We start from the raw sequence: 14,694 nt of genomic DNA, 5'->3' as shown, positions 1-14,694 counted from the left end.
CGTGTTCGGCTCGTTCGTTAAGAAACGAACACGAGCTTATTTCAAACAAACTAAATTTTAAACGAACCGAACACGAACACAAGCTTTGTTCGTTCGTGTTCGGTTCGTTTACACCCCTATGTTAGTGTGTTCCCCAAGAATAATGCAGCACAACCCATTAGTTGAAGCAGTAGAACTCAGTATGTTGCAGTTAAAAGTAAGCAGGGGTGGGTAAAGCATCAACCTATTGCAATGCACCACAAATAACTTGATTATGGTAAAAAACAGCCAAGGGTTGATGAGTTCTAAACCTAATAATAGATCTGCAAAATGAAATTTTAGAGACTTCGAATAAGTTGGGCAAGAAAATTGATAAACAAAATGATTAAAAGAATAATAAATATATCTTTTTTACAACGAAAAAAATGGAAAGAAGAAAAAGTCAAGGAAATTGGAGAAGGCTATAAATTACTACATTAAAAGGGCTAACGACATGAATAGAGTTGAGATAACATTGGATGAAGAGTTCAAAGATTAAACAAGGACAATATGAAAATAATCAATCTCGTGTTCCTCGAGTCAGACAAAAGGATATTTTGAAATATTAATTTTGAGAAAAGATGAATGAATTACTATAAAAGTTTTATTTATTAGAGGTGATTTAAATGAGCCTTGTAAGTTACAATAAAATAGGTTATGGCCGGATTCATAATGTCTATTAGATGAGAGACAGAAATACAAAAGAAGCAATACTTTATTCTTGTAATAGTAACCAAATACTTTAAAAAGTGAGAACGCTTCATAACTACAAAATGAAGTTACAAAATCACAAATAAATATATTCTTATGGAGATGTTAATTGTTATGCTGAAAAAGGAATACAACATAAAAGAGATACAGTTTAATTGAAATGTAATATAATTGAAATATTTTTGAGTTGTTTGATTCGATGTAAAATAAGTACAGAACTTCACATTTTTATGTTTATTTTGAAAAAAATAAAATCAATATGAAATATAGTAGGCAGTTACGGTAGTAGGCAGACTTGCTACAACCATCGACCAATGGTGAGCAAGCTGCAACAACAACAATGATGGTCGAAAACTACCACGAGGCCGATTAAGATGGCCAATCAAGAGCAAGGAATGACAGTCGTGACAACAAAAAACACTTTATAGAGTGATTTATTTGGAGTTGGCCCAGAATCCAACGAATCCAAATAAGTTGAGATTAAACTGGACAGTGAATTTGTAATATGATTGAATTTTACACTGCTTTTCTTCCAACCAAACACTAAGATTTTCTAAAAATTTATTCATTCCTTCTACAGTATACTCATAATTCTGTTAACCAAGCAGCTCTTTGGAAGGAAAAAAAAACTTCTCACAAAACTTGTAAGGTGACTTTTGGAGAGAGTATGAGCACACCATATAGAGTAATAGTTACGAATGTATATTATAAAGAGCTTATAAAACAATAAAAATTATCTTTATATAATATGGTGGTAACATTTAAAATGTGAGAAACCATTAATATTTCAAAATAAATTTCTATAAGAGGCATGTTGAAATTTATTAATTGAGTTAAACCTAATGTAGGGTAAGATGATAGGTTCCGTAAAGAAGATTAAAGTAAAAATTTTATGAGACGAAATAAATTGTACACAATTAAGAGATTTTGTGGTAGAGTGAAAAGGTACATAAGCTTATTAAGAAAAAGAAATGTAGTTTTAAAAGCAAAAAATAAATAAATACTACCAAGAATTATAATGATTTTATTTATAAGCCCTACAAAAAGTGTGATGAGTAAATCATATGTCATAGTTTTGATGAATTGCATATTAGACTTGATAGTAAGGAGAGAGAAAAAGGGATACATAGATAACTAAGGATAGAGATAATAAAGCAAAAGAGTTTGATCAAGTAAGATGTAGGGTCTATTTGGTGTTGTATTATCACTGTGGTCCGTTTTGACGTTGCGTCGCAAACATTTTATTTTGTAGAAGCTGGGAGGAAAAATGGTTTTTACAAACTCAGTTAATAAATTGCAGTCCTCAATTTCGATTAAGGTTCCTTCATCTTTCTGGCTCGACTCTCCAAGCATTGACCAACACAACTCCGTCTAAGCTTCCATACAAATGAACTTCCTAGCCTCTCACCACTCTAGATTGAATTCCTCATTCACTTCCCCCATACTCTGTCTTAGAGCCCCGCCTGCTTGACCATGCTCCCAGCTCTCATCGTTGACGCATACTCCTTCCAGCACTCAACCCTTCTCCGCAGTTGCAGGCTTCAAACCCAAAAAAGTGGAGCAACGAGCAAGAAGCAAGATTTGAGATTTCACCGCATCCGTGAACTCTTGCAAATCGTTCTATTGCAAGCAAGTCTCTCCCTCCATTTTGACATCACAACTACCCGTAAATATCCCTCCCAAAGTGCACTTCGCTCCTCCTTTCTTCCCCGTTCCTCTTTGTTGTTTGTTGTTAGTGTTTACCTTTGGATGGCACGATTTGCGGCCCTGTTCACCGCAATTATGCAATTGGGTTCTTCCGAAAGGCCTCACGCATTACTCGATGTGGTTCTTCTTTGTGATTTGTATGGGTTGTAAGTTGTGTGATATTCTACGAAATTTTGGGTTTGGGCAGTAAACAATCTACTTTGCTTCCAGATGAATAGTTTCTAAAATGTGCGGTTAATGGTTCGTGTTACTTCTACGATCTAGGATCTACAGCTAGCTTGTTGCAAGCTACTGTTAGGATCATATTGTTGTACAGTATTTTGAATTTCTGAGTATGTCATTTATACTCTAGCCATTTTAAGGGGAACATGAGTTGAATTGATGCAACACTTGTTAATGGCATCTATCCAGTCAAAATTTTTCTACTAAATCTTAGTTATCACCCATTTCGTGAGCCTACAATGAACTGTAGCAACTAATGCCACTGCACTAACTATATTATATTTTAAGAATAGGGATATAAGACTCATGATGTTGGCATTACTTAAATTTTGATAGTATATGAGAATGCAGCGGTTTAGAATAGATGAAATTGAGAATATGCGATAGTCATGTTGTTGAAATTCCCTCAAGAAAATCCTCATGGAGATATGCAAATATATCTTTAGCTTTTACTTTATGCCCATGGATGTTAATTAATATCTTTTGGTAGCTTGACATTTATTTTCAGCAGGATGCATGTCTTTTTATTCCATAACTGGAACACTTCAGACGGTTATGAAGAGTAATATGACCCTGAGATTCTTCTTGAAGGCCTTTATGTTATGTTTTTCGATATATACGAGCTTGTTCTAAACTGTTCTAAGGCAGCTAAAATTCCTTTTTCTATGGGTTAACCATCGTGTTCAAATGGCAGATTATCTCTTCAATTAACTCTGGGGCATGATCTTTTTTTTTTTAATTTTAAGCTTTCTTTTTTCAGTTTATAGATGGAATATAAGCTTCTGCTGCAAATTTTTATAACTACTTTTCTTTTCTCATGTTTTTATGTAATATTTCTTCACTAATAAGTCGTAACGGACAAATCAAGAGAAGGCGGTTTATCTGTTACATGGGCAAAAGAAGTTAAACTGATTTTTTGTGATGTTTATCTGAAATAGGTCAAGAGTGACAAAATATAATACAAAATTTTTGTGAGAAAACTGAAAGAGAATATGACAATGGTCAACTAAAAAATAAATAAGACCAATTAAAAAAAAAAAAAAAGTGGAAGCCATGAATGGAGCTAAAATGTGGATCAAACAGACTTGGTTGGGACCACGTAAAGAAGACTATCAGTACTTCAAATGAACAGTGAAAGGAAAAATTGGATGTGAACTTATTTTTTTAATTATTCACTCTTTAACTTGCTAAGTATGTACATGTCAATATGAATATTACTTTCACTTCAATGAAATGTAGGTTGTCCCAAATGCAAAAAAAAAAAAAAAATCAAACTTGAAAGCATTAATCCTGAACTTGAGGAGAAGCTTGACCTGATGCAAAAAAATGCAAACTTTAAAGCATTGATCCTAAACTTGAGGAGTAGCTAGACCTAATGTTCGTTGGGGTCATCGCTAACAGTACCAATGCATGGGCTCCTGAACAGGAAACCCCTATTAATTTAGGGACTGTTTGGTTAATTGAATTAGCGGTGTATTTTAACTCATTTGCAGGAATTTGAGAAAATTGAATTTGGTTTGAAAAATTACAAATGCAATGTAAAGTTTGCATGAATTTGAACTTTAAACCGTAATTCATTTTGGGTGAATTTAGAATTAGACCGATTTGGTCGAATTTGAATTACATCATTCATGTTAAATCCAATAGGCAACCCCACCCCACTACCCCCCCCCGCCACCAGTCACACGCCACCAGCTGTCGCCCGCCCGTTGATGGCAGCCCGCCATCGTCGATCGCAAGCCACAGCCATAGCTAGTCAACCTGCAGTCGTTGCCCATCGTCGCCTCTCGTAGCCACCACCCGTAGTAGCCTCTCGCCGGCCAGCGCCTCTCACCGGCCAATGCCTCCCGCTGGCCACCGCCTCTCACAGGCCAACGCCTCCCTCCGTCACCTCTAGTCAGCCACCGCCCGCCTCCCACTGTCTTCGCAGTCAAACACCGCCCGCCACCGCTTGCCGCCCGCCTCCTGCCTTTCGCTCCCCATCCGCCTCCGTCCACATCCTGCCTCCCGCAGGCCGCATGCTGTCGACCACAACCTTCTGCTGCTAGCAACCCACCTTCCACCGCTTGCATCTCGCCACCTGTCGCCCGTCGTCAGCTTCCTGCCCACCACCGCAGTTCTCCGCCTCCTTTGGTGGCCGCCACAACCCCTCGTCACCGATAAATAAATAAATATATTTTGAAATACATTGTTTTCAATCTAATTCAAACCAAACAAAAAAATATAAAATCTTATGTTTATTTTACAGTAAACCAAACAACTCTAAAGCATTTCAAATACATTATAATCATAGTACTTTATAAACCTTTTACATTACATTTCATTTTTAACAAACTATACGGCCCCTTGAGCACTCATGGACTATATCAACAAAGTGAAAATCCAAATGACCTTGAGAAAGGTTCATGCCAGACCAAAGTTGAATGCAATAGATCCAATCATACAAAATGACAACATTCTGATCAACCAATGCAGGGGAGAAAGAACACAAGCAAAATATTTTTTTCTAAGGGATCAAATTTCTCAACTAGTTACAACATGGTTAAATGTCTTATGGGTCAAGTTATTCACATTAAACTGCTTCCATTTCTGATGTCATTAGAACGCTTGAGAGATATAAAGTTTAGAATGACATGTCACTGTACTTAACTCCACTAGATTGCGTAAAGACCCTATTAAAAGAGAAAAGTGCATGTCAATTGCAATTGAACAAAGGGTTCATGTTGTGAAGGTTGAATCTTTGTAAAGGGTCAAGGTTAACAGTTTAGAATGATTTGTGATTATCAGACATCCATATTTATTTTTGGCCGGATTTATATGTGTTATTTTATGAATTTCTCTATATTGTGTATAAATTCATGTATTATTTTCTTTTTGTATAATATTATATGATTTGCTATATTTTCAATTGAGGTCATTCTTATAAGTGTTGCTTGATAAATTTTGCTTGTGTTGCTACAGTTATGACTGACAATAAACAAGAGCTTTACGAGAAGGCTATACATACTCTTGCATGTTTAATTAATATGTACTAAGAAACATACATATGTAAGATTCCTTCAATGACAATAACATGCATTGCAAATAAATTGATTGGGGAGCTACTAGCAGAAAATACGAGGAGATTTCAAAGTATATTTCATATGTCGTAATAGTCTTTATTGATCTTTCACCAGTTTTGCAGACTTATCACCATCTCCAAGGCTCTTCAAGAACACTGACAAGAGAAGTGATATGGATAATACTTTATATATTATCACACAAATTCAATAAGAGCAACATGTGAGTGTTTTCAACATTTTGTTGAAATAATTAGTAGATATTTCAGCATTTGTTTAGATGCACTTATTAGCTTACCATCTCGTATCATAAGCACCAAGATCCGATTTGAGTCCATCTACCGAGATATCACATAACTATCATTATATGCCCTACTTCAAGATAAACTCATAAAAATGAAATTATATAATTTTTTAGCACCTTTAATGAGAAAATAATGTGGTATGGGACTTCCTTGGTACAATTGATGGAAGATATGTGGATATCAGTGTATCCAAAGCTGAGGTGACTTATATTGGAAGATGTTGTTCACCAATGCAAGAATGTTATGATAGTTTGTAACTTTAACATGTGTTTCAAGTTTGTCACAGACGAATGGGAAGGAAATGTAAATTTGCAATATGCTCCCATCAATATAATTTTGGAATGCCCCCTCTAGATACTCTATAATTGCACATATAATAAATCTCTTTAGAAATAATTTAAACGTAATAATTTTGTGTAATCCAACAATATAGTTGATTCCATTATTACAAATCACCCATTCTCTTGGAGGCAGATTACATTATTAACTAAAGAAAAGCTGTGCAAAGATGATGAGATTGATAAAGGCCAACAAATAGAACATAAATTTTTAAAGCTGTGCAAAGATGGATTGCGTACTATGAACACTTAATTAACTAAAGAAAAGCTAGAGAGGTTGACCACTAAAACTTATTGAGGATTACCTGGATTTCAACACTATAGAGAAAAATTTACGTGAACACGAGAATTAATGCAAAACATCAAGAAAATCAATCACATGATTTAGACAATCATAAGAAAAACAAATAAGCAGGCCAACAAAAGGTTAACAAGGCTTAGTTTTGCTTGGTTCAGCTTTAGCTAGACTGACCTAGCTTGGATTTGCTTGACTACTTTGCTATGCTTTGCTAAGGTATGTTTAAGAAGATTCAGCTAGGCTAGTCTTACCATAACTTAATTTTGTTTTGCTTCACTTTGTATGGATTAGCCTATTATAGATTTGCTTATTAGGCAATCAAAGATAAAATGAGGCTTAGTTTATCTAAGTATTTTATATCTTTATTTATGGCATATTTTAACATAGCTTGCATTAGCTTCTCTATTTGGCATGGAGTGGAACCTAACGAAATAAGAATGAAGCGCAATGAAATTTTTAAAGGAATTAGACAAGATCTCAAGTTAGGTCCAAGCCCAAACTATTATCATGACGAATATTCAATTTTTAGCCCATATTTTAGGTTTTAAGAATTCAATTTTCTTTTTTAAAATATGCATGTGTGAATTGTCTAGAGGTTTCGAGAACGGGAGTGGAAGCGATGATCATGCACTGGATGTATGAATTGTCATAAATGCTCGATATCTTCATTTTACGTCATTGGACACTTCTACCACCACAAGTCTCTCCCTCAAAATAATTTAAATGTTGAATGGGTTATATTAGTCTATAAATAGGAATATGAATGAATAAAAGTTAATTTTTAACATTCACAAAATTCTAAAATTTGAAATTCTTTTGTGCTTACTGGACTCGCTCTCTCTCCCTAAGAAATTATTGGTGAAAGCTCATCTTCATCTGCTTATCTAAGAAATTTCCTCATAATTCTAGCATTTCTTAAAAACCCTATCACTCTTCCTCCGAGCCCCAATCTTCGCATACAAGTGGCTTGGAAGCATCCCCACATTCAATGACCATAACTCCTCTCTCTTCACCTAACCTCCATAAATCCAACCCTTCCACCCACAAACCACACTCACACTCACCCAATAACTCTTCCCTACATCTCACCCATTTCTTATATCATAAAACAACCACTAGACTAACCACTATGCTTCCAGTTTAGCCATCATTACCATTACAAAAAATCAATACCTATCATATTCACTAAAACTAATAACCCTGGCCGACCTCTTAACCCCTCCAAATAAGCTAATTTACTCCATATCATAAATTAACCCTTCAAATTCGTTTCCACTATTTAGCTTTCAATAAAGATGCTTCCTAAAAAGCTAAATCAGATCATATCAAAATAACCAAAATCGAGATAGTCTGAGGTCTCCTACCACCACAACCCTCTAAAGGCCTCATAATTCCACCAAAAACTCCAAATCAACCCTCTAACAAGTCAACTAGTCCCCAACAGCCTTAAAAGCAATAAGGAAAATTTTTAAACAGCCCCAAATTCATAGAACTTGAATAGCTCCTTCACGTGCAAAATTTCCAAGCTAACACCCAATTAAGTCCAAAACTTGAACCACCACTTTAACACATTCCCAACATTATTTAAGTGTTCAAGAAGCTCCTCACCTCAATGAGCACCCTTCTCTTGGTGAACACACTCCAATTTTAACATTTAGCCAAAATTCAAGCCAATAATTATCAAACACAATTTCAACTTTAAACCATAAAACAAACATTGATTTCAAGTTTTATAAACATATGTGCACTAAAGCAAATTAAAAAAATATATATATTCAGAATATTGATTTCAAATGTAAGTTGTATCTTGCATAAACCAAAAAATATGAACTACTAATAGGACTTGACTCATGCATCTCAAAATTACTTTCGAATACAATAGTTTCCTTATAAATTGTAATAACTAAAATCACTTTTTTTTAGAAAAAAACTGGTATATTTGTTGCATATGCTATAACGTTTTCATTATTCATTTGAATGAGATGTTTAATAAATCACTCAACTATGTGCATGTGCACTCAAACCAGTTTACTTAGAAGGCTCAAGAATGACGAACAAAACCAGTAGAAGTTATTGAAAGGTTAGTTGTCAAGACAAATTAAAGAATTTGTGCTAGAATGAATCCAATCAATCATTTGAGTGGCATTTTTTTAAAAGACTGGTCAAGTAACCTTGCCTCAAGAAAATGACCAGTGAATATGAGATGAGTAAGGCGTACAGAAAATGCACAAAATTACAATTAAGAAATTCATGTGGCTTCTTTTTTTTAAATAAATCATCTCTTATCACAATGCTAATGTTTACTTAATCATAATAATGAAGAACATTTTAGAATCCAGAATTTTTTACTAATATTTACTATAAAAAGCAAAAATAAATGTAACATGCAGGCAAAACTTCACAAGTCAAAATACTTACATTCATTGAAGCCAATTCAAATAAAAAAGTAACACCCTTCACTAACAAATAGAAATTCAAAACCAATAAATACATGCAATGAGTTAAAATTCATGCACTCATTAAAAATTAATTTTTTTTGAATTTGATAAAACTAAGAAATTCATGTGGCTTTTTTTTTTTAAATAAATCATCTATCTCTTGTCACAATGACTAATGTTTACTTCATCATAATGAATAGTGCAGAAGGGCTTAGCTAATGAAGAACATTTTAGAATCCAGAAATTTTAACGAATATTTACTAGAAAATGCAAAAATAAATGTAACATGCAGGCAAAACTTCAAAAGTCAAAATACCTACATTCATTGAAGCCAATTCAAATAAAAAAGTAACACCCTTCCACTAACAAATAGAAATTCAAAACCAATAAATACATGCAATGAGTTAAAATTCATGCACTCATTAAAAATTAATTTTTTTTAATTTGATAAAATCAAGCACGGAATCAATCCAATGGCTGAAGTTGTACTAATGAAGAAAATTTAAGGAAAAAAATCACCAAAATCTGAAAAAGTAAACCACATGTTTGCAAAGAGAGAGAATATTTTTCCAATAATCTAGCTCCCCTTTAATATAGAAATTGACACCCAACAGCAAAAGAAAAAGCACAGCCAACTAGGACTTCATTTGGATCAAAATTGATTGTACTCAGTATTTGCATATAGACATTTTAGTCCTAGAATATCTAATGTGTTCAACACAGCCTCTTGAGTCCTTAAATATTGTCCCAAATAATCCCTTCCTATGTGATGAAACTCATTTCAATGAAATCAAAAAGTATACATATAAAATTAACAAGAACTTCAAAAACTTAAAAAAAATGAAATGCATTTCATCAGACTTAAAAATTATCACATTTTAAAACAATAAAATATGAACTCAATGGAAGCAAGATAAAAGTAAATTTTATGTAAAATTAAAAAATAAATCATCTCAATCCACAAATTTATCCACTGGTATGATGTCCCTTTCTTTTGAAGCACTCAATTCTTAGTTGATACATGTGAAAGCCTCCTCTATCATTGAATTCAAAATGGAGGTTAATACGACAATTTAAAATTTTAAAAGGTGTATAGATACTCAAGATATCAAAAATACCCTTACTCAAGATAAATACCCTTACTTAGCACCTTCAACGTCAACTTTGGCTAAAATTTCCATCAAATTTCAACATATGGGATTTTCTGGATTATATTTACAGAATCAAACGATTATCTTAAACACAATATAAAGTTTAGGACTAAAATGACCCCCTCAAAAAGTCTAGGGACCAAGTTGGCCTTTCTCTTTTTATAAATAAAAAATCCGATAAAACATTTTACCTTCCCAATAAAAATAAAAAATATCTTATTGCAATAATCACTAATAGCTAAACCCTAAAAGAAGTAACAGAAGAAACTCACACTATAAACGAAAAAGAAACATCAAAGAGCAGCCACAAATGTAGTAATATAAGGATAAAAAATTCATAAAAATGATTAGAAAAATCACTAATAAAAAGAATGGTAAGGGGACAACAACTAGAAATCGAAGGAGGGAGCTTCTTGAATCTGAAGAAACCAAAAAACTTTACGAGAAACCCATATTACCTCTACTAGGCTTGAAAGAATTATTGTTAGATGAATTGTTAAATATTATTCCAAAAAATATGCACACAGTTCTGGATTTCATTTAAAATTATCCATTAATAATCACAAATAAGTTAGTTCTCCACATCATAAAGTGCCTCTCATAACAACCATTAATAGTAGACAAAATTTCACTCCAAAATTTGATAGCAATAATTACTAGAACCAAATAAACACAAAAAGCCTCACTGAGAAAGCAATAATAGAAGAAAAGCATGTCATAAACATGCAAGAAAGATCATAAAGCACGCACAAATATTGCAATAGCGAGCAATAAAATTCATAAAGAAGATCACAGAATAACATTGAACAAAACGACATATGAAGAAACAAATATAAGTCATGGGAATGAGTTTGCACAATAAAAAGAAGCCAAAGATATTGAATTGCCATAAGAATTGGCAAGCCTACAAGATGTAGGAGGAACCCATATCAATTCGACTAGGCTTTAAAAATTAGGCTTAGACATTAATTAGCCAACATTTTGCTAATGAATATGTTCATAGTTCCGGTGCTTAAACTTATCCATAAATAATCACATGTAAGGCTATCTCTCCACTGCATGAAGTAACTCTCATATCCACTACCAGTAGTAAGGATAATTTCATCTCCGATAACTTTCAAGAAAAAAATCTTCAAGAATAGCTTTGAGAATAATATTAGTGTCATTATCTATGAATTTTATAAATGATGCATTAGATGTGAATCTCAAAGGAGAGAGGAAGAGATAAAATAATACAAGGCATTGGTTAATTGTTCATGATAAAACCAAATTAAACACAATAAAAATTAAACTAATATAGAACTTTTTAGATATTTCTAACATGTAAACATTCATCCAATTAGTTGTAAAACTTTAGATGGACTTATTTTTGCCACTATTATTTTGCAAAGGATTCTCATACAAAATCTTTCAAATTTTAAATAGAGTGTTATCTAATCACCTAGTTTGAATTCAATATATCCCATACACATCTACAATAGACTTATAATTATAACAACTAACAACAACAACAACAAGCCTTTATCCCACTAAGTGGGGTCGACTACATGAATCCTTTTTCTCCATTGCATCTTGTTGAGTGCCATATTTTCATTTAATTCTAATACATTAGGATAATTTTAACTAAGGATAGTTTTAAATAGTCACATTCAAATAAAGCATATGACTAAAATAGTGCATGCAAAGAAAAATACATTTTAATGACTACCATCACTAATTCCTGAAGAAAAAAAAAAGGTGAAAACTTAAAAGTTGATATTTTCAAATTCCATTTAATTTTCTTTTGATAGCTAACCAACAATCTACATAAATGTAATTTGTCTATAATAAGGATAAAAAATCTCTTTAAAGAAAGTGAATACAAATGATTTAAATATGTACCTTTAGATTTAGCCAAATAAACAAAGTTTAAACTTAAAGTTTTCCTGAAAACAAGTATCATAAATAAATCGATGGTTATGTTGATATAGTTGGAATTCTCAATAAGATACCACTTATTTATGCATGTCAAGATACCAAAAATCAAAAGCAATGTCAATATCATCATTGCGCATAGATGTATAAATATTTTCAATAGATGCTTAAAAGTTAAACTATAAAATTATTTGATTGATTTATCAGCATTAGTTTATACAAAGTGATCAATTTCAAAATAACGAATAGATTCAAATCATAATTTAGTTTTAAACATCAAAAATGATCTCACACTCAAATTCAATTCCATACTCAACTGTAAACTCTTCTTCAATTTTCATTTTAGATTCATAAATATGTTTTGATGTAAACTCAAATTCAGATTTAATTTTACAAAATTGAATATATTGCAAATGTAAAACATTTTGCATTTAATCCATTACTTAAATGATATTTATAAACAAAAATTTCTTCAGAAGGATAAATCGTGATTAGAGATGACAAATTAAAGTTAAAACAATCCATTGCTGGAAAATATTTGAGAAGGTTCAATGGCACTTGAACAAAGCCACTAAAAATTGGCAACAATAACCCATTAATTTTATGTAAATCAACTCATTTTCCTGAAAAGTGCATTTTGAAACGAACAACTCACAAAAAATGATGATGTATTCAGGGAAAAACAACATCAAAATATTAAAAAATTTTGGAATAGTTTGCACAATAACGAGCATACCCAGTCATGATCGAAGGTCATTGACCTGTACTTGAGAATTCTTACTAAATTTGAGTTGTGAATAGATATTGTGCAACCAGAACTGAATTTCAACAAATAACTTCTAGAATCAGTGTAAAATGGCTTTATCAATGAAAAAATTAAATTTGAAAACACAAAGCAAGTTGAATAAGATTGCAACTATACTAGAGAATCTAGATGGTTAACAAACTAAAAGGAATATAATGTCTTCGTAACTAAATGATACAGTGGCAAATAAATGTTTAAAAAAAATTAAACAATATTTGTTCCAAATGATTAAGAGAGCAATGCAATGCTAGTGGAGTGTATCAGTAGAATGCAGTCAGATTAGTAATGTAAATTCATGTACGTGCATAAGCATAATAAAAATAAATTTTCTAAATACAACATAAATCAATGTTCTTCTGATATTTTTCAAATTAAGTAGTAAAAGAGAATGAGGGCATTTTGCACATCAATTTATAAAATAATGATTAAGAAAAAAAAAAACTAGAAAACTGAATCTATACACACTTCCTGATTGCATGAATCAGATATTGAAGGTCATAATCCTATGATAAACAAAAGCATAAAGAAACAAAAAAAATAATAATAATAATAATAACAAGAATAGAAACACTAAACATTCAACTCAATAAAGAGGAACAGCACGGAAGCAGAAAAGCCAATCCCTTCCCAAAAACTGTCTAGAACATGGAACATTCACACGACATGCATGCAGATTCCATCCATATTTTTTCGATTTAGAGCAAAATAATGCAAATGTTACTCAGATCCACATCATGTCTTTAAAATAGAACAAGTGATGTCCTCAAATCATAAAGAATCCTTATTTTCACAAAAATGCTGTACAAGGTGGGTTGAACTTCAACTAGATCCACCAGAGGAAGAAAGGCTGCAAATGCAATGCCCTGTTACCGTGAATCCAAATAAAAACAGGAGAATCCTAGCACTAAAAAGTATAATGCATCAAATAAAATCGGATTAGAAGCACAAGAATTTCAATCAAGCGATCTCACACTTCAAACGGTTGGTCAAAGAGAAACGTATACGAACCGTCAGAGCTTCTCATCAAAATGTCAAAAAGCAACCACAAACCACGCAGGGTTCTTTTCTCGTCCACAATAAGCCCGAATGAGCACCTCACATAATAATCCAAACCACGGAAAACATTGATAGATCAAGCATCCACAGAACACAAGAGCATCAAAAACATGAAGAAAAACACGAAAGTAGCGGAACCTGACAAGGGAAACTTTACAGACAGGAGATCGATAACGTAGAAGAGGGACTGACCTTTGGGGCGCAGGCGACCGGAGCTCAAACAAGCCTTCCTACACACGAAGAAGAATATTGATGGTACAAAGGTGGTGTCAGAACAGGGGAAAATGGGCGGGCACACTCGAGAAAAGAAAGAAAAAACCAAAAAAAAAAAGGTAAGCAGGAGAAAATGGTGAGGGCAATAAATCAAATCGCAGGCGAGTTTAAAGCTGGCGCAGCGGGGCTCACTTTCTGAAAACAATAGATTATTTTTAAGAGAATCTTCTTCTTTAGGAATTTCACTTTACGCCTTGCAGTTCAATTATGACGCACCAAGAATACTAATATTCTTCATTAATAATAATTAATTTTGATTTTTTTTTTAATTTTAGCAAATTATATAATTTAATAAACAATATAAAATAAAGATAAAATATTTTTTTCGTAATTGTTAAATTTTCTTCATTGTTTTAGTTTTATTTTTTTTTTTTTTTTTTTTTTTTTTTTTGCCAAAAA

General features: G+C 32.6%; 1 pseudogene; it reads right to left on the bottom strand.

Annotated features, from left to right (window-relative positions):
* The window catches only part of LOC110037103, a 17,080-nt pseudogene extending 2,640 nt beyond the window's left edge, over nucleotides 1–14,440 (bottom strand).
* Between the last annotated feature and the right edge of the window lie 254 nt (nucleotides 14,441–14,694).

The sequence above is a fragment of the Phalaenopsis equestris genome, unplaced genomic scaffold, assembly GCF_001263595.1.
Source record: "Phalaenopsis equestris unplaced genomic scaffold, ASM126359v1 Scaffold215229, whole genome shotgun sequence".
In the NCBI taxonomy this organism is placed as follows: domain Eukaryota; kingdom Viridiplantae; phylum Streptophyta; class Magnoliopsida; order Asparagales; family Orchidaceae; genus Phalaenopsis; species Phalaenopsis equestris.
Note: the sequence above shows the minus strand (reverse complement) of the source record. Positions and strands in the feature narration are given on the sequence as shown.